Raw genomic sequence first — 27,789 nt, 5'->3', positions numbered from 1 at the left:
ATAATTTAAGTTTTGAATATAATAGCAGGTATCTCTATTTATCTAAATTTTATTATCGTTTTCTCACTCTATGTTGATGGTTGAATTGAGTTTTGCTGGAAAGTCTTGATTTTTTAGATCATCGGGCATTCAGGGAAGTTCTCGGTTGAACCAACCAACTCCCGATCCGTGTTTTCCGAAGAACCCAGTGTAATTTGATCTCAGGCTTATCATAAGATATTTTTTATCGGTGATGCATGAAGGGGTTTGAGCTCAGTGCCTCTAAAATTCAAAAAATTTAATTTTTCAGTGTTAAATCGATAGATGTGGTTGTTGAGAGCCTCAGATTATCAGATCTAGGAGCGGAGTTGGACTCACACTCCCTAGATCTGATAAATCTTCCATTCATGTATATAGATCTATAATTATTTTCAGTTTTTTGACTTGAGTTTTCTGGGTTTTAGTTTTTTGGGTCATTGTATATATTGTTTGGGTGTTTTCCTGTTGTCTTGCAGCTATAGATCTGAAGAAGAAAACTGTGCAGAGTCCAGATCTAGGCCCTGGAGGGTAAGATCTGGATCTCTGGGGTTCATCAGCATCATTTTTGCAGGGATCATATCCAGATTTTGCAGTCCAAGGGATTAAATTTATTTATTTTCAGATTTGGAAATTTCGTGAGGGTTTCATTAAGAAATCTGAAGCAGAAGGATTTAAAATTTTAATTAAGATTTCTGGAAAGTTTTTAAAGGGTTTCTGGGCTACCATTTTGCAGATTTGTTTGTTGCCTGAGTTTTTGGGTTCACTGTTCAAATTCTGATTTTTTTATAGAAGAAACCCTCTCTCTCCGTCCCTCTTTTTCCCTGGCCCAGCTCCTTCTATTCGCTGCCTCAAATCTGATTCTCATTCGTTGCCTAAACCCCTGCATTGCAGCTCCCTCTCTGTGTGATCCCAATCCCTCTACCTGCATCAACGTTGGTCTAAATTTTGTGCTCTAAACCCTCACGCAACTCCTTCTCTACGCTGCCTATCAAATGTGCATTCTCATCCATCCCTCTGTCTAACTCTCTTCACCATCGTAGCCTCCTTCAGCTCCATCGTTGCCCATTGCTCAATTGTTGTTTCCAGCTCCATCCGCGTGCTGTCCCTTCCAAGAAGAACCTGCATATCTTTCTCTTCTCCATACTTCTGCTACCTCATACGCTACCCTCTTCCCGAATTTTTGACTTGCATCCGTTGCCAGAACATCGCTCCATCTCATCACTCTATACTTCTCCATATGCTGCCCTGCCTTTAGCTCTTCGTCTGCCCACCCATACGCTGCCTGAAAAACACTGCCTGTCCCTTTATCGCTCCATTTTTCCTCGTTTTGCTTTGCGTCCATCTTTCTCACACTGTTGTCGTCCCTTCCTTTGCCTTCGTCGATCCTTCCAACCTGCAAAATCAAGCAAACACTTGATCCACACAACTCTCTCTTCAGTCGTCAACCTGCCATCGCGTCTCATTTCTCCATTGACCTACACTCATCGCAGTCCCTTCTCGTCGGATCCTTTCCATTCCATCTGCTCCATACTCGTTGCACGCTGCTAGATGTGTTTCCTTTAGCCCTCCTTCCGCCATCAAGTTATCCTCCATTCTGCTATCCATCCCTTCAACCTACCGCTGCAAACACACGTCGACTTTTTTATTTTATTTAGGCTTGTATACGTATAGATTTAGTTCTTGTATTTTTTTTTTATTTCTTTGATTTCTTTTGTTTTGTATTTTCTCTTAGGGTTAGTTTCTTTTTTATCGAATTTCATTTTTATCCTTTTATTTAGTTTATAACTTTATATATAGTTAGCATATGCACTTTCCTTTTAAATTTCATTTGATTTTATTTTTTCATTTGGTTTTATTTCGATTTGCTATTTTGACTTTTATTATTATTTTTTTTTTACTTTTTTGATTTGATTTTGATTTTCTTATTTTGATTTATGGTTTTATTACGATTTTCAATATATAAAATCCTAAAATCCTAAAAAATAAAAATAATCTAAAAGTTAAAAAATTCTTAAAATCTTAAAAAATCTCAACATTTAAAAAATTTAAAAAATTTACACTCTGGTGACTAAGGAGTTTAAAATAAATTGAAGGGATTTGTGCTTTAACAATAAAAAAATAATAATTTAATGTGGCCTATGGCCCATTAAAATTTTAATTTTTAACCCTTTGATTCATTTTTCCATTGCATTAAAAGATTTTGATTTCTTCAGTTACCATTAAAAATTATTTCCTAAAGAATAATTAAAACGCTGATCTAAAGTTCTTTGGTGTTTCTGATGTTAAGTGCTAAATCTTAAATTTTCATGATTCTTCTATGGTCAAAGTTTGACAAACGTTTTAAATGAAATTTATTGTTGGAGAAAGTTAATTGAATCTAGATTTGGGCCATTAAGTGAAAATCATTTTAAATCTGAAATCTCTTGCATATTGCAGTTTTGGGTGTTTATATTGATTATTCATGATTGTCATTATTCGTCAGATATTGGAAAATTTTTCTGGATAACTTATTTTACTTAATCTATGGTTAATTCAAGTTAAAGGCACTGGTCTATAATTATCTCTAGTTGGTGGTCGTGTCCTAGTTACATTAGCATTTAATCTATTCATTTGAGTTAATCGAGATTCATTTAAATTCATCAAATTGTTCATCATTAAAATCTCCTAGAGCCCGTGTTCCACAGGCTTTCTCATCCATTTACCTTAGGGACTACCCCCCTTGACTTGCCTAGGAGAGAGTCTAAATGGAGTGAGTAAGGATCAAGAGTGACAACCCTTACTCTGAGCATTGTCGTGGTGCCTAGACACTTTGTGCAACAACAGGGAGCTCTAAGGATGTTTCCAAAATATAAAGGGCCAAGAGCACGCTACACCCATGATGATGTTTTTCGTCCTAAACAAATTTTTTCAAAGAAAGGAGTATCAAGGGTCCCTTTGTCTCTCCTATGATATGTTAACAAAGGTTGGGTATTAACATACATAGTCAAAGCTTATAGGAGTCATCACAAGAGTGTCTATTTTATCGTTAAAAGAACCACCTCTTCAAATGATTCAATAAAGGAAAGCTAGACTTGCTTCCTCCCCAACAACGATGCCAAAATGTCACCACAAAATCTAGTAGGCCTTGGAGAGGGTAACGGTACAAGAAAAATAGCTAGAATAAGTGTTAACAATGGGACAATGGCCCACTATCATGACAACGAAGGTCCCCTGCTCTTTACGAACTTTCACCAATGGGAGGAGTCCTGTTAGGATATAATCACCTACGAAATGTATTCTAAGGTTAAGGTATAAGGTGATAGGATAAAATCTACCAAGAAAGGATCAATCCTATGGTACAAGGCTTGAATAAGCACTTCGCTTTCAAGAAGAGACCTAGGAATAAGATGCACAAGATCTAGGGTTTTGTGAAATTACGTGGTTCTTGGTACTCCCGAGATCAAGGAAATAAGGAGAAAAGGCTTCTTATGATATACTTCAAAAAGTACTAAGCTCATACAACCTTCAAAGAAGTCCCCAAGTTGAGGAAGAATAGCTAGGGTTTCCCTCTTAGGGCATCACCTAGGGCAAGAGATTTTATGGAGAAAACTTAAGTGGATGCCCACCAAACTTGGAGGTTAGGTAGCTTAGACCCTTAGAATGATGTTTAGGCTCTGAAGTCCTCCCAAAACCTCTCCCAAGGCGATTCACTCTATAAGCCCTAGATAAATGTCCTACCTTAAGAGGACCAAAATTTTAAGGAGAAGATTTTTGGATAAAAGTAAGGTTTGACGACCAAGGACTTGGATTAATGCCTTGTCCTTTGGGCATATGGAGTCTAGGAGACTCTAGATAAGTGAAACTGTTTGTAAGGAGGTTAGAAATTGATGCCCTAGGTATCAACTTCTAGCATTTACCCACTTCTAAGGAAAATGGAGTTTGATGGAGTTTAAAGATTTCCTCCACTAGGAACATTCATTACATGTTATACAATGAGTAACATATGCAATCCTTAATTAGATAGCCTTTTAAAAATTATTTTTCAGCAATTAGGGCACAAATTAGTAATCTAAAAACACCAATTTCGTACATTAGACAATTTCAAGATAAAATTCATCAACAGTAAGCACTTACAAGATAATATGTAGTATATCCATCCATAACCCAAAGAAATAACTCCAAAGAAAATCCAATATAACTTCCATACATCAAAATGCATCCAAAGATCTTCAATAGCCAAGAAGGAACAAGTGCAAAATTCTCTAAAGAGGTCTGTTGTCGCGCAGATTGAAACGACAACGCTCAGACCAGGGGCTGTCACTCTGATCCCCGATCCCTCCGTTTAAGCCTGTCTCCCACGGCTAAGGGGGGTAGACCCTATGATATGACGAAGACCAACTGTCGACCAGTTGTTTGGGAGACACGAGACACGATATGATAAGCACTAAAAGGATTTGATTAATTTAGCAGACCAGTGCCTTAAGTGATTGTTGTTAAAATGATTACTTGTTAGACGATATAAAAACATAAACCGTGAACAGCAATCATTTGTCATCACAAGATATCAGTTAAACTCAAAATGCTCCTAGAATGACCAAAACGATATCCAACAACTGAGAATTTTGAAAAGATGAATGCTTTAAACCACCACGAGAATCATAAATCATTAACCAGATATCATATTAGTATCCAGACTTGAAAATTTAAATCTCAGCATAAAAGATGTAACATGATAATTCCCTGAGGAAAACAACTGAATCTGGCAAAATTTCCACGATGCTTTTTTATGCTTTTCAAATTTTTTTTTTTTTTATTATTATTATTTATTTATTTATTTAAAACTTTAAAAAAAAAATCTAACCCTAAAGCTTAAAAAATTAAAATTTTAATCCTAAACCAAAAAAAAAGAAGCTAAAATCTATTAAAACAAAATCAAATGAAAATGAACTAAGCTAAAATTTATTTAAAATAAAACTAAATAAAAATGAATTAAACTAAAGTGGAAAATTGAATTATTTACAAAAGAAAAAAACTATACTTGAAATCAAAATTTAAAAAAAACTAAAGCTTAATTCTATTCGCCTTTTTTATTTTTTATTTTTATTTTTTCATGACTTTATATTAAATAAAAAAAATCTAAAGAAGAAACTATTTAAGACACTATTAAAATCTAATGAAATACGAAACTAAAACTAAAAAAAACTATTCTAAACTACGTCTAACCCTTTTCACATTATATTTAAAATACAATTTAAAAAATCTAAAGTAAATAAAAATCGAAACTATAATGAAAACCTAATCTAAATAGCTAAAGTAACCAAAACGTAAGCGCATAAACGAATGTAACAATCCACTGTGCATAACGTGATACCCTATGGCGACTGATCAGGTGGAATCGTGAACCATAAAGAATTTCTGTGCGATGATGGCTTAGGTAAAAATTAATCGGCCTGAAGCACACGCCAAACAAACTGCGATGATATACTGAATCGTAACCCTTGTGATGTGAGAAATGTGATAAGATCTTAGGTAAAAACAAAATTCGCACTTCATGCAGCGGAAAATAATATGAAACGTTTTGGATTTCCCCTCGTTTATTGACTGGCAGGCTGCACACGGGTCTGCAATGCTTGACGGAATGAAACGAAATGAATAGCAGCGAGATATCATGCAGAGGGCAAAGATTTCGATGGCGTGAGGCAGCGGATGGCTTTGGACACAATGTATAGATTTGCTGACGAGGTAAATGAAATATTTGCAGGGTTTTAGGTATAATCTCTTGGCTGCGGTAAATAAAAGACTGAATTAAACGAGCCACTGGATGCGAATGTGAATTAAACAAATGCCACCGTAAATATACACTACCCACGCACTGCAAATTTATGATAAACCAAGCCAGACTACGGATTTGCAAGAGTTGATATATGCCAAGATCCAAAAATCGTGACCCCGGCTCAGATTTTAAACACACAAAAAAAAAAATTTAACGCAGGCAGAGGCAACGATAACACTGTAGACGGTAAGAAAAATATACGAATTGGATTTCAGATTTTACCTGTTACGCAAAAAATTTATTACCTTTTACTGCACATGAATGAGACTTGATGCCGTGCGTGACAAATTTTGGATTGAAACCACTGTTTGTGTGCTTTTCCCTTAATGCATTCAGCAGTTTCTTTTGATGGCAGGTAAAAATGATTCCTCTTGCATACGCAGAGAGAACCTTCCTCTTTTGACAGGAATTGCTCAGCCAATGCACCGACATATGAATGGATCACCCCAAAATTTTCGTCGAGGATTAATGTATACTTTGCAGCCTCTGCAAAACCCTTGCTACCGAAAAGCTAATAAGAAATTAACCTAAAAACCCTAAACCCTAATGAAGATTGGGTATAAAGCAAAATTTTGAAACCCCAAAAAGGAAACTGATTAATTTACAGACTTTGGCCCCTTAACAGCCAGATTCAGCGATAAGAACAGAAATATTTAAAGAACAGAAATTTCAGATTTTCACTGTGAAGAACTTCAGAAAATCTCTCATGCAAATTAGAAAAATAAACTGAATGATAGACCCAGGATCAAATCCAACTGGGCTCAGCAAAAAATGCTTGCGAGAGTTGGCTGGTTCAGCCGAGAACTTCCCCAAAGGCCCGTTAATTCTTCTTCAATAAGGGTTTCCTGCACAGCTCACTTCAACCATCAGTAAAGAGGGAAAAAATGCTGCTAGATCTCAAAATGTAATGGAGATACCTGCCATTACTTTAGAAACCCTAACAACACTCAAACCCTAGCAAGTGAACAAGATACCTGTGCTCACAATACTCTACAATAAGCTATTATTAATGGCTGAAAATAAAATATACAGAAAATTAAATTAGCTCACAACACTTCGAGAGAGTAACACCAGCAAGATTTGGACCCCAAAGTTTTCTTTTATTAAGCAAAAACAGTTTACAAGAGAGCTTCTTCAGTACCAGACTCACAGATCCAATTATGATCTGAAAATGACCCCTAGCACCCTACTTAAAGGAAATGACTCCAACGGCTAGTTCGAGTGATCCATGTCGAAATGATCTCGACCGTTGATGAGAATCAAGACATCTCTTAATCTCATCCGTCGATTTATTAAAAAATGATATTTTACATGCATTCACTCAAAATATTATTATTTTATTATTTTATGGTTTTTGCTTTATTTTATAATTTTTTATAATTTTTTTATTTATTTCAATTTTTTATTTTTTAATTTTTTAATTTTTATTTATTTTCTTAAATGGATCATCGAACTAAGCCTTCGGAAACATCACCTAGGACCTAGGACTTAGGACTCAGGACTCATGAGGGGATTTAAAGCATTTTCCAACCCTCAAGACACATTACATCATGACTTTTATAATTTACATCTTAAGGGGGAAAACCCCTTTATCATAGACCCTCATAAATCGTCCAGTTTCTGCGACACAACTATAATCTAGCAGATTAACACATTAGGATTCTCCTAAAATTCTAATGACAAAATCCATCCCAGCTTTGGGGTTAGGCTGAAGGAAAACTCTGCCGATCATGGATCGGTGAGACGAAAAACCTTCCGGGACGTAGATTACCACTAGAAAGTTAGGTCCACCTAGGCAATTTACATACATGACTCATATCTGCTAAGATTATTTACAATTCATACATGCAGACTGGGTTTACAACTAAAATGATCAAGCTGCTGATGACTGCAGGATGGCACGAACATGTCGATCAGGTGCTACCCCTTTCTGCCAAGAAAAGGGGGTGTACTGCATGGGTAGTTGACCAGTAGTGGTCAACATCTGGCTCTACTTGGGCACACGTTGCTGCACTGTAGGAATGTGAGAATCCAGAATCTGCATCCACGCAACACACAGATAAAAATAAGTAGCGTCCATCCAAAAGATCATCATATACATTAAGCACAAGAAAAATAAAAGCTCTTTATTTATTAACTATCTAGAAAAGTAAATCTAATCCTAAAACAGAAATGAAAATGCGGAAAAAACAAGGAGTAGGGTTAGAAATACAATACAAAGGATGCCCCATGGCATCAGATGTGTTCAATATAGTGTATACTGAGCATTTGCCTGCTTTCAAGCAAATCTGTCGACTGCTTGTCGGATGTGCCATGACCAATTCTGCATATGGTAGGACTTTTTGCTATCCGAAAATCAAGCTGCTCGCGACCGTCTGATGCATCAAACCTTCTTCTCATTTTCTTTCTCTTGCGCTTTTTCTTTGTGGCAGGTTGTATCACTGATGATATGGAACTTTCTGTTTCAAAGCTATCAGATGAAGTATGTAAGATATGCGTGATATGTCTTTCTTTATCCTGCATCTGATCTTTATCATTTTTAAGTCTATCTGGATCACCTTCAATTAACCATCTTTCAATCAAACCAATGACCTCCTCATAATAAGATGGAACTTGTTGCAACAAATGAGAAGGCTCCTGATCTGTTGATGTCCCTTGGTTTCTCTTATCCTCTGACCATTGTTGAAACTTTTGAACCTGTATTTTAATGGAATCCATCTGACTAGAGTGTTCAACCCTTATAGCACTCATTTGCCTGGCATGGTCTTCTTCCATAACTTTTATTACTTTATCGTTCTTTTCCTTTATGTTCATCAAGCAATACTGCATGGAATTTATTTCTTCTTTATGATTTGCTTGCATGGTGGCCAACTGATTATTATGATCGAACATCATGATAGTCATTTCTTCATCCATAGTTAATAACTTGTTTTGTATAGAATTAATTTCCCTATCATGATCAGCTTTCATGGTCATCATATTTTCTTCTAAGCCTGACATTTTTCTTTGCATGAAACTAATTTCTGTGTCATGATTAGTCTTCATGGCCTCAATTTCCTTAGTATGCTGATTTTGCATAATCTCCATCTCCCTATTACGTTTTTCCAGGTGGGTGCATAAAGTTCTCACATCATTGGCGTAATTAGTTTGATTTATCTCCATATTTCTTACCAGTAGCAATAGATCTTGTATAATTTGCTTATGATCTTCCTTTTCATTGTCAACACTACTATGATCTGCAATGGTACAAGTGGATGGCACATTCTGATATGAAGAATTGTCTTGGATAGCTGGACCTTTTACAAGATTACTTTCATTTTGTTGCACAATTTTAGGGGCACAAGGCGAGCTATCTGGATCACCATATCTATCTTTAAAAGCATTGACAATGTCTTGCAAAGAAATGAAGGAATCTTCAGGAAAACTATTAAACCAGTTCAAAGGATCACCCTTTAAAGAATGGACAAATAGAAGCATCTTGAAATCTTCATGATTATATTGAGGAAGTCTACAATATATGATCATTACACAAGTAAACCTGTTTAAATGCTGTCTAACAGCAACCGAATCACCACCCGAGAACTTAAATAATTTAGAAATGGCCTCTTTCGGAAGATCATGAAGATTATCAGTGAAATGACATGGTTTAAATGAATAATCCATAATGAATAATAAGGAATCAAATGGATGATAGAAAGAGATTTCTGCTCAAGAAAATTAAGAGATGAAAGAAGTGGAGTTGCCACTTGAACAATGAATCTAATTCTAAGATCCAAAAAGCAACCAACAAGTTGGTGAGAGAGGCTTCTTGTCTGGGAAAAATAAGAAAATGGAGTCGCCACCCAAACAAGAAACAAATCGAAGAGAAGTTGTTGATATGACGAAAGATAAGATCCAAATGATGCCAAAAAATGTTGAATCCGCCAGCTCAAATGAGAGATGAGAAAGATGAAAGATGATAAAAAAATGAGAAGATGAATGTCGAATAAACCAAGGACAGAAAAGACTCTTTCCCCGGCAACGGCGCCAAAAAATGTTGGCGTTGCCGGCTCAAACGAATGATAGAAATATGAACAATGAATGATGAAAAGTCGTTGAAAAAACCAAGAATAAAGTGATCCCCGGCAATGGCGCCAAAAAATGTTGGCGTTGTCGGGCCAGATGAAAAAGATAAGAAATGAGAAGGATGATTGTCGTTGAAACGCCGAGAATAAAACGTCCCCGGCAACGGCGCCAAAAAATGTTGTCGCGCAGATTGACACGACAACGCTCAGACCGGGGGCTATCACTCTGATCCCCGATCCCTCCGTTTAAGCCTGTCTCCCACGGCTAAGAGGGGTAGACCTTATGATATGAGGAAGACCAACTGTCGACCAGTTGGTTGGGTGACACGAGACACGATATGATAAGCACTAAAAGGATTTGATTAATTTAGCAGACCAGTGCCTTAAGTGATTGTTGTTAAAATGATTACTTGTTAGATGATATAAAAACATAAACCGTGAACAGCAATCATTTGTCATCAGCTAAACTCACAATGCTCTTAAAATGACCAAAACGATATCCAGCAACTGAGAATTTTGAAAAGATGAATGCTTTAAACCACCACGAGAATCATAAATCATTAACCAAATATCATATTCGTATCCAGACTTGAAAATTTAAATCTCAGCATAAAAGATATAACATGATAATTCCCTGAGGAAAACAACTGAATCTGGCAAAATTTCCACGATGCTTTTTTATGCTTTTCAATTTTTTTTTTAATTTTTTTATTATTATTATTTATTTATTTATTTATTTTTTTAAAACTTAGAAAAAAAAATCTAACCCTAAAGCTTAAAAAATTAAAATTTTAATGCTAAACCAAAAAAAAAAGGCTAAAATCTATTAAAACAAAATCAAATGAAAATGAACTAAGCTAAAATTTATTTAAAATAAAACTAAATAAAAATGAATTAAACTAAAGTAGAAAATTGAATTATTTACAAAAGAAAAAAACTATACTTGGAATCAAAATTTAAAAAAAACTAAAGCTTAATTCTATTCGCCTTTTTTATTTTTTATTTTTATTTTTTCATGACTTTATATTAAATAAAAAAAATCTAAAGAAGAAACTATTTAAAACACTATTAAAATCTAATGAAATACGAAACTAAAACTAAAAAAAACTATTCTAACCTACGTCTAACCCTTTTCACATTATATTTAAAATACAATTTAAAAAATCTAATGTAAATAAAAATCGAAACTATAATGAAAACCTAATCTAAATAGCTAAAGTAAAAAAAATGTAAGCGCATAAACGAATGTAACAATCCACTGTGCATAACGTGATACCCTACGGCGACTGCGAAGGTGGAATCGTGAACCATAAAGAATTTCTGTGCGATGACGGCTCAGGTAAAAATGAATCGGCCTGAAGCACACGCGAGACAAACTGCAATGACATACTGAATCGTAACCCTTGTGATGTGAGAAATGTGATCAGATCTTAGGTAAAAACAAAATTCGCACTTCATGCAGCGGAAAATAATATGAAACGTTTTGAATTTCCCCTCATTTGTTGACTGGCAGGCTGGACGCGGGTCTGCAATGCTTGACGGAATGAAACGGAATGAACAGTAGCGAGATATCACGCGGAGGGCAAAGATTTCGATGGCGTGAGGCAGCGGATGGCTTTGGACACAATGTATAGATTTGCTGACGAGGTAAATGAAATATTTGCAAGGTTTTAGGTATAATCTCTTGGCTGCGGTAAATAAAAGACTCAATGAAACGAGCCACTGGATGAGAATGTGAATTAAACAAATACCACCGTAGATATACGCTGCCCATGGACTACAAATTTATGATAAACCAAGCCAGACTACGGATTTGCAAGAGTTGATAAATGCCAAGATCCAAAAATTGTGACCCCGGCTCAGATTTTAAACACACAAAAAAAATAAAATTAACACAGGCAGAGGCAACGATAACACTGTAGACAGTAAGAAAAATATACGAATCGGATTTCAGATTTTACCTGTTACGCAAATTTTTTTTTACCTTTTACCGCGCGTGAATGAAACTTGATGCCGTGCGTGACAAATCTTGGATTGAAACCACTGTTTGTGTGCTTTTCCCTTAATGCATTCAACAGTTTCTTTTGATGGCAGGTAAAAATGATTCCTCTTGCATACACAGAGAGAACCTTCCTCTGTTGACAGGAATTGCTCAGCCAATGCACCGATATATGAATGGATCGCCCCAAAATTTTCACCCAGGATTAATGTATACTTTGCATCCTCTGCAAAACCCTTGCTACCGAAAAGCTAATCAGAAATTAACCTAAAAACCCTAAACCCTAATGAAGACTGGGTATAAAGCAAAATTTTGAAACCCCAAAAATGAAACTGATTAATTTACAGATTTTGGCCCCTTAACAGCCAGATTCAGTGATAAGAACAGAAATATTTAAAGAACAGAAATTTCAGATTTTCACTGTGAAGAACTTCAGAAAATCTCTCATGCAAATTAGAAAAATAAACTAAATGATAGACCCAGGATCAAATCCAACTGGGCTCAACAAAAAATGCTTGCAGGAGTTGGCTGGTTCAGCCGAGAACTTCCCCAAAGGCCCGTTAATTCTTCTTCAATAAGGGTTTCCTGCACAGCTCACTTCAACCATCAGTAAAGAGGGAAAAAATGCTGTTAGATCTTAAAAAGTAATGGAGATACCTGCCATACCTTTAGAAACCCTAACAACACTCAAACCCTAGCAAGTGAACAAGATACCTATGCTCACAATACTCTACAATAAGCTATTATTAATGGCTGAAAATAAAATATACAGAAAATTAAATTAGCTCCCAACACTTCGAGAGAGTAACACCAGCAAGATTTGGACCCCAAAGTCTTATTTTATTAAGCAGAAACAGTTTACAAGAGAGCTTCTTCAGTACCAGACTCACAGATCCAATTATGATCTGAAAATGACCCCTAGCACCCTACTTAAAGGAAATGACTCCAACGGTTAGTTCGAGTGATCCATGTCGAAATGATCTCGACCATTGATGAGAATCAAGACATCTCTTAATCTCATCCGTCGATTTATTAAAAAATGATATTTTACATGCATTCACTCAAAATATTATTATTTTATTATTTTAGCATTTTTGCTTTATTTTATAATTTTTTATAATATTTTTATTTATTTCATTTTTTAATTTTTTAATTTTTTAATTTTTATTTATTTTCTTAAATGGATCATCGAACTAAGCCTTCGGAAACATCACCTAGGACCTAGGACTTAGGACTCAGGACTCATGAGGGGATTTAAAGCATTTTCCAACCCTCAAGACACATTACATCATGACTTTTACAATTTACATCTTAAGGGGGAAAACCCCTTTATCATAGACCCTTATAAATCGCCCAGTTTCTGCGACACAACTATAATCTAGCAGATTAACACATTAGGATTCTCCTAAAATTATAATGACAAAATCCATCCCGGCTTTGGGGTCAGGCTGAAGGAAAACTCTGCCGATCGTGGATCGGTGAGACGAAAAACCTTCCGGGACGTAGATTACCACTAGAAAGTTAGGTCCACCTAGGCAATTTACATACATGACTCATATCTGCTAAGATTATTTACAATTCATACATGCAGACTGGGTTTACAATTAAAATGATCAAGCTGCTGATGACTGCAGGATGGCACGGACATGTCGATCAGGTGCTACCACTTTTTGCCAAGAAAAGGGGGTGTACTGCATGGGTAGTTGACCAGTAGTGGTCAACATTTGGCTCTACTTGGGCACACGTTGCTGCATTGTAGGAATGTGAGAATCCAGAATCTGCATCCACGCAACACACAGATAAAAATAAGTAGCATCCATCCAAAAAATCATCATATACATTAAGCACAAAAAAAAAAAAATCTCTTTATTTATTAACTATCTAGAAAAGTAAATCTAATCCTAAAACAGAAATGAAAATGCGGAAAAAACAAGGAGTAGGGTTGGAAATACAATACAAAGGATGCCCCATGGCATCAGATGTGTTCAATATAGTGTATACTGAGCATTTGCCTGCTTTCAGGCAAATCTGTCGGCTGCTTGTCGGATGTGCCATGTCCAATTCTGCATATGGTAGGACTTTTTGCTATCCGAAAATCAAGCTGCTCGCGGCCATCTGATGCATCAAACCTTCTTCTCATTTTCTTTCTCTTGCACTTTTTCTTTGTGGCAGGTTGTATCACTGATGATATGGAACTTTTTGTTTCAAAGCTATCAGATGAAGTATGTAAGATATGCGTGATATATCTTTCTTTATCCTGCATCTGATCTTTATCATTTTTAAGTCTATCTGGATCACCTTCAATTAACCATCTTTCAATCGAACCAATGACCTCCTCATAATAAGATGGAACTTGTTGCAACAAATGAGAAGGCTCCTAATTTGTTGATGTCCCTTGGTTTCTCTTATCCTCTGACCATTGTTGAAACTTTTGAACCTGTATTTTAATGGAATCCATCTGACTAGAGTGTTCAACCCTTATAGCACTTATTTGCCTGGCATGGTCTTCTTCCATAACTTTTATTACTTTATCGTTCTTTTCATTTATGTTCATCAAGCAATACTGCATGGAGTTTATTTCTTCTTTATGATTTGCTTGCATGGTGGCCAATTGATTATTATGATCAAACATCATGATAGTCATTTCTTCATCCATAGTTAATAACTTGTTTTGTATAGAATTAATTTCCCTATCATGATCAGCTTTCATGGTCATCATATTTTCTTCTAAGCCTGACATTTTTCTTTGCATGAAACTAATTTCTGTGTCATGATTAGTCTTCATGGCCTCAATTTCCTTAGTATGCTGATTTTGCATAATCTCCATCTCCCTATTACGTTTTTCCAGGTGGGTGCATAAAGTTCTCACATCATTGGCGTAATTAGTTTGATTTATCTCCATATTTCTTACCAGTAGCAATAGATCTTTTATAATTTGCTTATGATCTTCCTTTTCATTGTCAACACTACTATGATCTGCAATGGTACAAGTGGATGGCACATTCTGATATGAAGAATTGTCTTGGACAGCTGGAGCTTTTACAAGATTACTTTCATTTTGTTGCACAATTTTAGGGGCACAAGGCGAGCTATCTGGATCACCATATCTATCTTTAAAAGCATTGACAATGTCTTGCAAAGAAATGAAGGAATCTTCAGGAAAACTATTAAACCAGTTCAAATCATCACCCTTTAAAGAATGGAGAAATAGACGCATCTTGAAATCTTCATGATTATATTGAGGAAGTCTACAATATATTATCATTACACAAGTAAACCTGTTTAAATGCTGTCTAACAGCAACCGAATCACCACACGAGAACTTAAATAATTTAGAAATGGCCTCTTTCGGAAGATCATGGAGATTATCAGTGAAATGACATGGTTTAAATGAATAATCTATGATGAATAATAAGGAATCAAATGGATGATAGAAAGAGATTTATGCTCAAGAAAATTAAGAGATGAAAGAAGCGGAGTCGCCACTTGAACAATGAATCTAATTCTAAGATCCAAAACGCAACCAACAAGTTGGTGAGAGAGGCTTCTTGTCTGGGAAAAATAAGAAAATGGAGTCGCCACCCAAACAAGAAACAAATCGAAGAGAAGTTGCTGATATGACGAGAGATAAGATCCAAATGATGCCAAAAAATGTTGAATCTGCCAGCTCAAATGAGAGATGAGAAAGATGAAAGATGATGAAAAAATGAGAAGATGAATGTCGAATAAACCAAGGACAGAAAAGACTCTTTCCCCGGCAACGGCGCCAAAAAATGTTGGCGTTGCCGGCTCAAACGAATGATAGAAATATGAACGATGAATGATGAAAAGTCGTTGAAAAAACTGAGAATAAAGTGATCCCCGGCAACGGCGCCAAAAAATGTTGGCGTTGCGGGCTAGATGAAAAAGATAAGAAATGAGAAGGATGATTGTCGTTGAAACGCCGAGAATAAAACGTCCCCGGCAACGGCGCCAAAAAATGTTGTCGCGCAGATTGCCACGACAACGCTCAGACCGGGGGCTGTCACTCTGATCCCCGATCCCTCCGTTTAAGCCTGTCTCCCATGGCTAAGGGGGGTAGACCTTATGACATGACGAGGACCAACTGTCGACCAGTTGGTTGGGAGACACGAGACACAATATGATAAGCACTAAAAGGATTTGATTGATTTAGCAGACCAGTGCCTTAAGTGATTGTTGTTAAAATGATTACTTGTTAGATGATATAAAAACATAAACCGCGAACAACAATCATTTGTCATCACAAGATATCAGTTAAACTCAAAATGCTCCTAGAATGACCGAAACGATATCCAGCAACTGAGAATTTTGAAAAGATGAATGCTTTAAACCACCATGAGAATCATAAATCATTAACCAGATATCATATTAGTATCCAGACTTGAAAATTTAAATCTCAGCATAAAAGATGTAACATGATAATTCCCTGAGGAAAACAACTGAATCTGGCAAAAACTTCCACGATGCTTTTTTATGCTTTTCAAATTTTTTTTTTTTTTTTAAACTTTAAAAAAAAAATCTAACCCTAAAGCTTAAAAAATTAAAATTTTAATCCTAAACCAAAAAAAAAAAAGCTAAAATCTATTAAAACAAAATCAAATGAAAATGAACTAAGCTAAAATTTATTTAAAATAAAACTAAATAAAAATGAATTAAACTAAAGTAGAAAATTGAATTATTTACAAAAGAAAAAAACTATACTTGAAATCAAAATTTAAAAAAAACTAAAGCTTAATTCTATTCGCCTTTTTTATTTTCATTTTTATTTTTTCATGACTTTATATTAAATAAAAAAAATCTAAAGAAGAAACTATTTAAAACACTATTAAAATCTAATGAAATACGAAACCAAAACTAAAAAAAACTATTCTAACCTACGTCTAACCCTTTTCACATTATATTTAAGATACAATTTAAAAATCTAAAGTAAATAAAAATCAAAACTATAATGAAAACCTAATCTAAATAGCTAAAGTAACCAAAACGTAAGCGCATAAACGAATGTAACAATCCACTGTGCATAACGTGATACCCTACGGCGACTGAGAAGGTGGAATCGTGAACCATAAAGAATTTCAGTGCAATGACGGCTCAGGTAAAAATGAATCGGCCTGAAGCACACGCCAGACAAACTGCGATGATATACTGAATCGTAACCCTTGCGATGTGAGAAATGTGATCAGATCTTAGGTAAAAACAAAATTCGCACTTCATGCAGCGGAAAATAATATGAAATGTTTTGGATTTCCCCTCGTTTGTTGACTGGCAGGCTGCACGCGAGTCTGCAATGCTTGACGGAATGAAACGGAATGAATAGCAGCGAGATATCACGCGGAGGGCAAAGATTTCGATGGCGTGAGGCAGCGGATGGCTTTGGACACAATGTATAGATTTGCTGACGAGGTAAATGAAATATTTGCAGGGTTTCAGGTATAATCTCTTGGCTGCGATAAATAAAAGACTGAAGGAAACGAGCCACTGGATGAGAATGCGAATTAAACAAACGCCACCGTAAATATACGCTACCCACGCACTGCAAATTTATGATAAAACAAGCCAGACTACGGATTTGCAAGAGTTGATAAATGCCAAGATCCAAAAATCGTCACCCCGGCTCAGATTTTAAACACAAAAAAAAAAAAAAAATTTAACGCAGGCAGAGGCAACGATAACACTGTAGACGGTAAGAAAAATATACGAATCGGATTTCAGATTTTACCTGTTACGCAAAAAATTTATTACCTTTTACCGCGCGTGAATGAGACTTGATGCCGTGCGTGACAAATTTTGGATTGAAACCACTGTTTGTGTGCTTTTCCCTTAATGCATTCAGGAGTTTCTTTTGATGGCAGGTAAAACTGATTCCTCTTGCATACGCAGAGAGAACCTTCCTCTGTTGACAGGAATTGCTCAGCCAATGCACCGATATATGAATGGATCGCCCCAAAATTTTCGCCCAGGATTAATGTATACTTTGTAGCCTCTGCAAAACCCTTGCTACCGAAAAGCTAATCAGAAATTAACCTAAAAACCCTAAACCCTAATGAAGACTGGGTATAAAGCAAAATTTTGAAACCCCAAAAAGGAAACTGATTAATTTACAGATTTTGGCCCCTTAACAGCCAGATTCAGCGATAAGAATAGAAATATTTAAAGAACAGAAATTTCAGATTTTCACTGTGAATAACTTCAGAAAATCTCTCATGCAAATTAGAAAAAGAAATTGAATGATAGACCCAGTATCAAATCCAACTGGGCTCAGCAAAAAATGCTTGCGGGAGTTGGCTGGTTCAGCCGAGAACTTCCCCAAATGCCCGTTAATTCTTCTTCAATAAGGGTTTCCTGCACAACTCACTTTAACCATCAGTAAAGAGGGCAAAAATGCTGCTAGATCTCAAAAAGTAATGGAGATACTTGCCATTACTTTAGAAACCCTAACAACACTCAAACCCTAGCAAGTGAACAAGATCCCTGTGCTCACAATACTCTACAATAAGCTATTATTAATGGCAGAAAATAAAATACACAGAAAATTAAATTAGCTCACAAAACTTCGAGAGAGTAACACCAGCAAGATTTGGACCCCAAAGTCTTCTTTTATTAAGCAGAAACAGTTTACAAGAGAGTTTCTTCAGTACCAGACTCACAGATCCAATTATGATCTGAAAATGACCCCTAGCACCCTACTTAAAGGAAATGACTCCAACGGCTAGTTCGAGTGATCCATGTCGAAATGATCTCGACCGTTGATGAGAATCAAGACATCTCCTAATCTCATCCGTCGATTTATTAAAAAATGATATTTTACATGCATTCACTCAAAGTATTATTATTTTATTATTTTAGGGTTTTTGCTTTATTTTATAATTTTTTATAATTTTTTTATTTATTTCATTTTTTAATTTTTTAATTTTTATTTATTTTCTTAAATGCATCATCGAACTAAGCCTTCGGAAACATCACCTAGGACCTAGGACTTAGGACTCAGGACTCATGAGGGGATTTAAAGCATTTTCCAACCCTCAAGACACATTACATCATGACTTTTACAATTTACATCTTAAGGGGGAAAACCCCTTTATCATAGACCCTCATAAATCACTGAGTTTCTGTGACACAACTATAATCTAGCAGATTAACACACTAGGATTCTCTTAAAATTCTAATGACAAAATCCATCCCGGCTTTGGGGTCAGGCTGAAGGAGAACTCTGCCGATCATGGATCGGTGAGACGAAAAACCTTCCGGGACGTAGATTACCACTAGAAAGTTAGGTCCACCTAGGAAATTTACATACATGACTCATATCTGCTAAGATTATTTACAATTCATACATGCAGACTGGGTTTAAAATTAAAATGATCAAGCTGCTGATGACTGCAGGATGGCACGGACATGTCGATCAGGTGCTACCCCTTTCTGCCAAGAAAAGGGGGTGTACTGCATGGGTAGTTGACCAGTAGTGGTCAACATCTGGCTCTACTTGGGGACACGTTGCTGCACTGTAGGAATGTGAGAATCCAGAATCTGCATCCACGCAACACACAGATAAAAATAAGTAGCGTCCATCCAAAAAATCATCATATACATTAAGCACAAGAAAAATAAAAGCTCTTTATTTATTAACTATCTAGAAAAGTAAATCTAATCCTAAAACAGAAATGAAAATGCGGAAAAAACAAGGAGTAGGGTTAGAAATACAATACAAAGGATGCCCCATGGCATCAGATGTCTTCAATATAGTGTATACTGAGCATTTTCCTGCTTTCAGGCAAATCTGTCGGCTGCTTGTCAGATATGCCATGTCCAATTCTGCATATGGTAGGACTTTTCCTATCCGAAAATCAAGCTGCTCGCGGCCGTCTAATGCATCAAACCTTCTTCTAATTTTCTCTCTCTTGCACTTTTTCTTTGTGGCAGGTTGTATCACTGATGATATGGAACTTTCTGTTTCAAAGCTATCAGATGAAGTATGTAAGATATGCGTGATATGTCTTTCTTTATCCTGCATCTGAACTTTATCATTTTTAAGTCTATCTGGATCACCTTCAATTAACCATCTTTCAATCGAACCAATGCCCTCCTCATAATAAGATGGAACTTGTTGCAACAAATGAGAAGGCTCCTGATCTATTGATGTCCCTTGGTTTCTCTTATCCTCTGACCATTGTTGAAACTTTTGAACCTGTATTTTAATGGCATCCATCTGACTAGAGTGTTCAACCCTTATAGCACTGATTTTCCTGGCATGGTCTTCTTCCATAACTTTTATTACTTTATCGTTCTTTTCCTTTATGTTCATCACGCAATACTGCATGGAGTTTATTTCTTCTTTATGATTTGCTTGCATGGTGGCCAACTGATTATTATGATCGAACATCATGATAGTCATTTCTTCATCCATAGTTAATAACTTGTTTTGTATAGAATTAATTTCCCTATCATGATCAGCTTTCATGGTCATCATATTTTCTTCTAAGCCTGACATTTTGCTTTGCATGAAACTAATTTCTGTGTCATGATTAGTCTTCATGGCCTCAATTTCCTTAGTATGCTGATTTTGCATAATCTCCATCTCCCTATTACGTTTTTCCAGGTGGGTGCATAAAGTTCTCACATCATTGGCGTAATTAGTTTGATTTATCTCCATATTTCTTACCAGTAGCAATAGATCTTGTATAATTTGCTTATGATCTTCCTTTTCATTGTCAACACTACTATGATCTGCAATGGTACAAGTGGATGGCACATTCTGATATGAAGAATTGTCTTGGACAGCTGGACCCTTTACAAGATTACTTTCATTTTGTTGCACAATTTTAGGGGCACAAGGCGAGCTATCTGGATCACCATATCTATCTTTAAAAGCATTGACAATGTCTTGCAAAGAAATGAAGGAATCTTCAGGAAAACTATTAAACCAGTTCAAAGCATCACCCTTTAAAGAATGGACAAATAGACGCATCTTGAAATCTTCATGATTATATTGAGGAAGTCTACAATATATGATCATTACACAAGTAAACCTGTTTAAATGTTGTCTAACAGCGACCGAATCACCACCCGAGAACTTAAATAGTTTAGAAATGGCCTCTTTCGGAACATCAGGGAGATTATCAGTGAAATGACATGGTTTAAATGAATAATCCATGATGAATAATAAGGAATCAAATAGATGATAGAAAGAGATTTCTGCTCAAGAAAATTAAGAGATGAAAGAAGTGGAGTCGCCACTTGAACAATGAATCTAATTCTAAGTTCCAAAAGGCAACCAACAAGTTGGTGAGAGAGGCTTCTTGTTTGGGAAAAATAAGAAAATGGAGTCGCCACCCAAACAAGAAACAAATCGAAGAGAAGTTGCTGATATGACGAAAGATAAGATCCAAATGATGCCAAAAAATGTTGAATCTGCCAGCTCAAATGAGAGATGAGAAAGATGAAAGATGATGAAAAAATGAGAAGATGAATGTCGAATAAACGAAGGACAGAAAAGACTCTTTCACCGGCAATGGCGCCAAAAAATGTTGGCGTTGCCAGCTCAAACGAATGATAGAAAGATGAACGATGAATGATGAAAATTCGTTGAAAAAACCGAGAATAAAGTGATCCCCGGCAACGGCGCCAAAAAATGTTGGCATTGTCGGGCCATATGAAAACGATAAGAAATGAGAAGGATGATTGTCGTTGAAACGCCGAGAATAAAACGTCCCCGGCAACGGCGCCAAAAAATGTTGTCGCGCAGATTGACACGACAATGCTCAGACCGGGGGTTGTCACTATGATCCCCGATCCCTCCGTTTAAGCCTATTTCCCACGGTTAAGGGGGGTAGACCCTATGATATGATGAAGACCAACTGTCGACCAGTTGGTTGGGAGACACGAGACATGATATGATAAGCACTAAAAGGATTTGATTAATTTAGCAGACCAGTGCCTTAAGTGATTGTTGTTAAAATGATTACTTGTCAGATGATATAAAAACATAAACCGTGAACAACAATCATTTTTCATCACAAGATATCAGTTAAACTCAAAATGCTCCTAGAATGACCAAAGCGATATCCATCAACTGAGAATTTTGAAAAGATGAATGCTTTAAACCACCACGAGAATCATAAATCATTAACCAGATATCATATTAGTATCCAGACTTGAAAATTTAAATCTCAGCATAAAAGATGTAACATGATAATTCCCTGAGGAAAACAACTGAATCTGGCAAAAACTTCCACGATGCTTTTTTATGCTTTTCAATTTTTTTTTTTTTTTTTTTTATTATTATTATTATTATTTTTATTTTTTTTTAAACTTAAAAAAAAAAATCTAACCCTAAAGCTTAAAAAATTAAAAATTTAATCCTAAACCAAAAAAAAAAAGCTAAAATCTATTAAAACAAAATCAAATGAAAATGAACAAAGCTAAAATTTATTTAAAATAAAACTAAATAAAAATGAATTAAACTAAAGTAGAAAATTGAATTATTTACGAAAAAAAAAAACTATACTTGAAATAAAAATTTAAAAAAAACTAAAGCTCAATTCTATTCGCCTTTTTTATTTTTATTTTTATTTTTTCATGACTTTATATTAAATAAAAAAAATCTAAAGAATAAACTATTTAAAACACTATTAAAATCTAATGAAATACGAAAATAAAACTAAAAAAAACTATTCTAACCTACGTCTAACCCTTTTCAATTATATTTAAAATACAATTTAAAAAATCTAAAGTAAATAAAAATCGAAACTATAATGAAAACCTAATCTAAATAGCTAAAGTAACCAAAACGTAAGCGCATAAACAAATGTAACAATCCACTGTGCATAACGTGATACCCTACGGCGACTGAGAAGGTGGAATCGTGAACCATAAAGAATTTTTGTGCGATGACGACTCAGGTAAAAATGAATTGGCCTGAAGCACACACCAGACAAACTGCGATGATATACTGAATCGTAACCCTTGCGATGTGAGAAATGTGATTAGATCTTAGGTAAAAACAAAATTCGCACTTCATGCAGCGGAAAATAATATGAAATGTTTTTGATTTCCCCTCGTTTGTTGACTGAAAGGCTGCACGTGGGTCTGCAATGCTTGACGGAATGAAACGGAATGAACAGCAGCGAGATATCACACGGAGGGCAAAGATTTCGATGGCGTGAGGCAGCGGATGGCTTTGGACACAATGTATAGATTTGCTGACGAGGTAAATGAAATATTTGCAGGGTTTCAGGTATAATCTCTTGGCTGCGGTAAATAAAAGACTGAATGAAACGAGCCACTGGATGAGAATGTGAATTAAACAAACACCACCGTAAATATACGCTACCCACGCACTGCAAATTTATGATAAACCAAGCCAGACTACGGATTTGCAAGAGTTGATAAATGCCAAGATCCAAAAATCGTGACCCCGGCTCAGATTTTAAACACAAAAAAAAAAAAAAAAATTAACACAGGCAGAGGCAACGATAACACTGTAGATGGTAAGAAAAATATACGAATCGGATTTCAGATTTTACCTGTTACGCAAAAAATTTATTACCTTTTACCGCGCGTGAATGAGACTCGATGCCGTGCGTGACAAATTTTGGATTGAAACCACTGTTTGTGTGCTTTTCCCTTAATGCATTCAGCAGTTTCTTTTGATGGCAGGTAAAAGTGATTCCTCTTGCATACGCAGAGAGAACCTTCCTCTGTTGACAGGAATTGCTCAGCCAATGCACCGATATATGAATGGATCACCCCAAAAGTTTCACCCAAGATTAATGTATACTTTGCAGCCTCTGCAAAACCCTTGCTACCGAAAAGCTAATCAGAAATTAACCTAAAAACCCTAAACCCTAATGAAGACTGGGTATAAAGAAAAATTTTGAAACCCAAAAAACGAAACTGATTAATTTACAGATTTTGGGCCCTTAACAGCCAGATTCAGCGATAAGAACAGAAATATTTAAAGAACATAAATTTCAGATTTTCACTGTGAATAACTTCAGAAAATCTCTCATGCAAATTGGAAAAATAAACTGAATGATAGACCCAGGATCAAATCCAACTGGGCTCAACAAAAAATGCTTGCGGGAGTTGGGTGGTTCAGCCGAGAACTTCCCCAAACGCCCGTTAATTCTTCTTCAATAAGGGTTTCTTGCACAGCTCACTTCAACCATCAGTAAAGAGGGCAAAACTGCTGCTAGATCTCAAAAAGTAATGGAGATACCTGCCATTACTTTAGAAACCCTAACAACACTCAAACCCTAGCAAGTGAACAAGATACCTGTGCTCATAATACTCTACAATAAGCTATTATTAATGGCTGAAAATAAAATACACAGAGAATTAAATTAGCTCACAACACTTCCAGAGAGTAACACCAGCAAGATTTGGACCCCAAAGTCTTCTTTTATTAAGCAGAAACAGTTTACAAGAGAGCTTCTTCAGTACTAGACTCACAGATCCAATTATGATCTGAAAATGACCCCTAGCACCCTACTTAAAGGAAATGACTCCAACGGCTAGTTCGAGTGATCCATGTCGAGATGATCTCGACCGTTGATGAGAATCAAGACATCTCTTAATCTCATCCGTCGATTTATTAAAAAATGATATTTTACATGCATTCACTCAAAATATTATTATTTTATTATTTTAGGGTTTTTGCTTTATTTTATAATTTTATAATTTATTTAATTTTTTAATTTTTTAATTTTTATTTATTTTCTTAAATGGATCATCGAACTAAGCCTTCGGAAACATCACCTAAGACCTAGGACTTAGGACTCAGGACTCATGAGGGGATTTAAAGCATTTTCCAACCCTCAAGACACATTACATCATGACTCTTACAATTTACATCTTAAGGGGGAAAACCCCTTTATCATAGACCCTCATAAATCGCCCAGTTTCTACGACACAACTATAATCTAGCAGATTAACACACTAGGATTCTCCTAAAATTCTAATGACAAAATCCATCCCGGCTTTGGGGTCAGGCTGAAGGAAAACTCTGCCGATCATGGATCGGTGAGACGAAAAACCTTCCGGGACGTAGATTACCACTAGAAAGTTAGGTCCACCTAGGAAATTTACATACATGACTCATATCTGCTAAGATTATTTACAATTCATACATGCAGACTGGGTTTAAAATTAAAATGATCAAGCTGCTGATGACTGCAGGATGGCACGGACATGTCAATCAGGTGCTACCCCTTTCTGCCAAGAAAAGGGGGTGTACTGCATGGGTAGTTGACCAGTAGTGTTCAACATCTGGCTCTACTTGGGGACACGTTGCTGCACTGTAGGAATGTGAGAATCCAGAATCTGCATCCACGCAACACACAGATAAAAATAAGTAGCGTCCATCCAAAAAATCATCATATACATTAAGCACAAGAAAAATAAAAGCTCTTTATTTATTAACTATCTAGAAAAGTAAATCTAATCCTAAAACAGAAATGAAAATGCGGAAAAAACAAGGAGTAGGGTTAGAAATACAATACAAAGGATGCCCCATGGCATCAGATGTCTTCAATATAGTGTATATTGAGCATTTTCCTGCTTTCAGGCAAATCTGTCGGCTTCTTGTCGGATGTGCCATGTCCAATTCTGCATATGGTAGGACTTTTTCCTATCCGAAAATCAAGCTGCTCACGGCTGTCTGATGCATCAAACCTTCTTCTCATTTTCTTTCTCTTGCGATTTTTCTTTGTGGCAGGTTGTATCACTGATGATATGGAACTTTCCGTTTCAAAGCTATCAGATGAAGTATGTAAGATATGCGTGATATGTTTTTCTTTATCTTGCATCTGATCTTTATCATTTTTAAGTCTATCTGGATCACCTTCAATTAACCAGCTTTCAATCGAACCAATGACCTCCTCATAATAAGATGGAACTTGTTGCAACAAATGAGAAGGCTCTTGATCTGTTGATGTCCCTTGGTTTCTCTTATCCTCTAACCATTGTTGAAACTTTTGAACCTGTATTTTAATGGCATCCATCTGACTAGAGTGTTCAACCCTTATAGCACTGATTTGCCTGGCATGGTTTCAGGTGGGTGCATAAAGTTCTCACATCATTGGCATAATTAGTTTGATTTATCTCCATATTTCTTACCAGTAGCAATAGATCTTGTATAATTTGCTTATGATCTTCCTTTTCATTGTCAACACTACTATGATCTGCAATGGTACAAGTGTTTGGCACATTCTGATATGAAGAATTGTCTTGGACAGCTGGACCTTTTATAAGATTACTTTCATTTTGTTGCACAATTTTAGGGGCACAAGGCGAGCTATCTGGATCACCATATCTATCTTTAAAAGCATTGACAATGTCTTGCAAAGAAATGAAGGAATCTTCAGGAAAACTATTAAACCAGTTCAAAGCATCACCCTTTAAAGAATGGACAAATAGACGCATCTTGAAATCTTCATGATTATATTGAGGAAGTCTACAATATATGATCATTACACAAGTAAACCTGTTTAAATGCTGTCTAACAGCGACCGAATCACCACCCGAGAACTTAGATAATTTAGAAATGGCCTCCTTCGGAAGATCATGGAGATTATCAGTGAAATGCCATGGTTTAAATGAATAATCCATGATGAATAATAAGGAATCAAATGGATGATAGAAAGAGATTTCTGCTCAAGAAAATTAAGAGATGAAAGAAGTGGAGTCGCCACTTGAACAATGAATCTAATTCTAAGATCCAAAAAGCAACCAACAAGTTGGTGAGAGAGGCTTCTTGTCTGGGAAAAATAAGAAAATGGAGTCGCCGCCCAAACAAGAAACAAATCGAAGAGAAGTTGCTGATATGACGAAAGATAAGATCCAAATGATGCCAAAAAATGTTGAATCTGCCAGCTCAAATGAGAGATGAGAAAGATGAAAGATGATGAAAAAATGAGAAGATGAATGTCGAATAAACCAAGGACAGAAAAGACTCTTTCCCCGTCAACGGCGCCAAAAAATGTTGGCGTTGCCGGCTCAAACGAATGATAGAAAGATGAACGATGAATTATGAAAAGTCTTTGAAAAAACCGAGAATAAAGTGATCGCTGGCAACGGCACCAAAAAATGTTGGCGTTGCCGGGCCAGATGAAAAAGATAAGAAATGAGAAGGATGATTGTCGTTGAAACGCCGAGAATAAAACGTCCCCAGCAACGGCGCCAAAAAATGTTGTTGCGCAGATTGACACGACAATGCTCAAACCGGGGGCTGTCACTCTGATCTCCGATCCCTCCGTTTAAGTCTGTCTCCCACGGCTAACGGGGGTACACCCTATGATATGACGAAGACCAACTATTGACCAGTTGGTTGGGAGACACGAGACACGATATGATAAGCACTAAAAGGATTTGATTAATTTAGCAGACCAGTGCCTTAAGTGATTGTTGTTAAAATGATTACTTGTTAGATAATATAAAAACATAAACCGTGAACAACAATCATTTGTCATCACAAGATATCAGTTAAACTCAAAATGCTCCTAGAATGACCAAAACGATATCCATCAACTGAGAATTTTGAAAAGGTGAATGCTTTAAACCACCACGAGAATCATAAATCATTAACCAGATATCATATTAGTATCCAGACTTGAAAATTTAAATCTCAGCATAAAAGATGTAACATGATAATTCCCTGAGGAAAACAACTGAATCTGGCAAAAATTTCCACGATGCTTTTTTATGCTTTTCAATTTTTTTTTATTTTTTTTTTATTTTTTATTATTACTATTTATTTATTTATTTATTTTTTTAAAACTTAAAAAAAAAATTCTAACCCTAAAGCTTAAAAAATTAAAATTTTAATCCTAAACCAAAAAAAAAAAGCTAAAATCTATTAAAACAAAATCAACTGAAAA

The sequence above is a fragment of the Pinus tabuliformis genome, chromosome X (assembly GCF_031772625.1).
Source record: "Pinus tabuliformis cultivar Carrire ecotype Pingquan chromosome X, CPIR1, whole genome shotgun sequence".
NCBI lineage: Eukaryota > Viridiplantae > Streptophyta > Pinopsida > Pinales > Pinaceae > Pinus > Pinus tabuliformis.
This window is presented reverse-complemented; position numbering follows the sequence as displayed.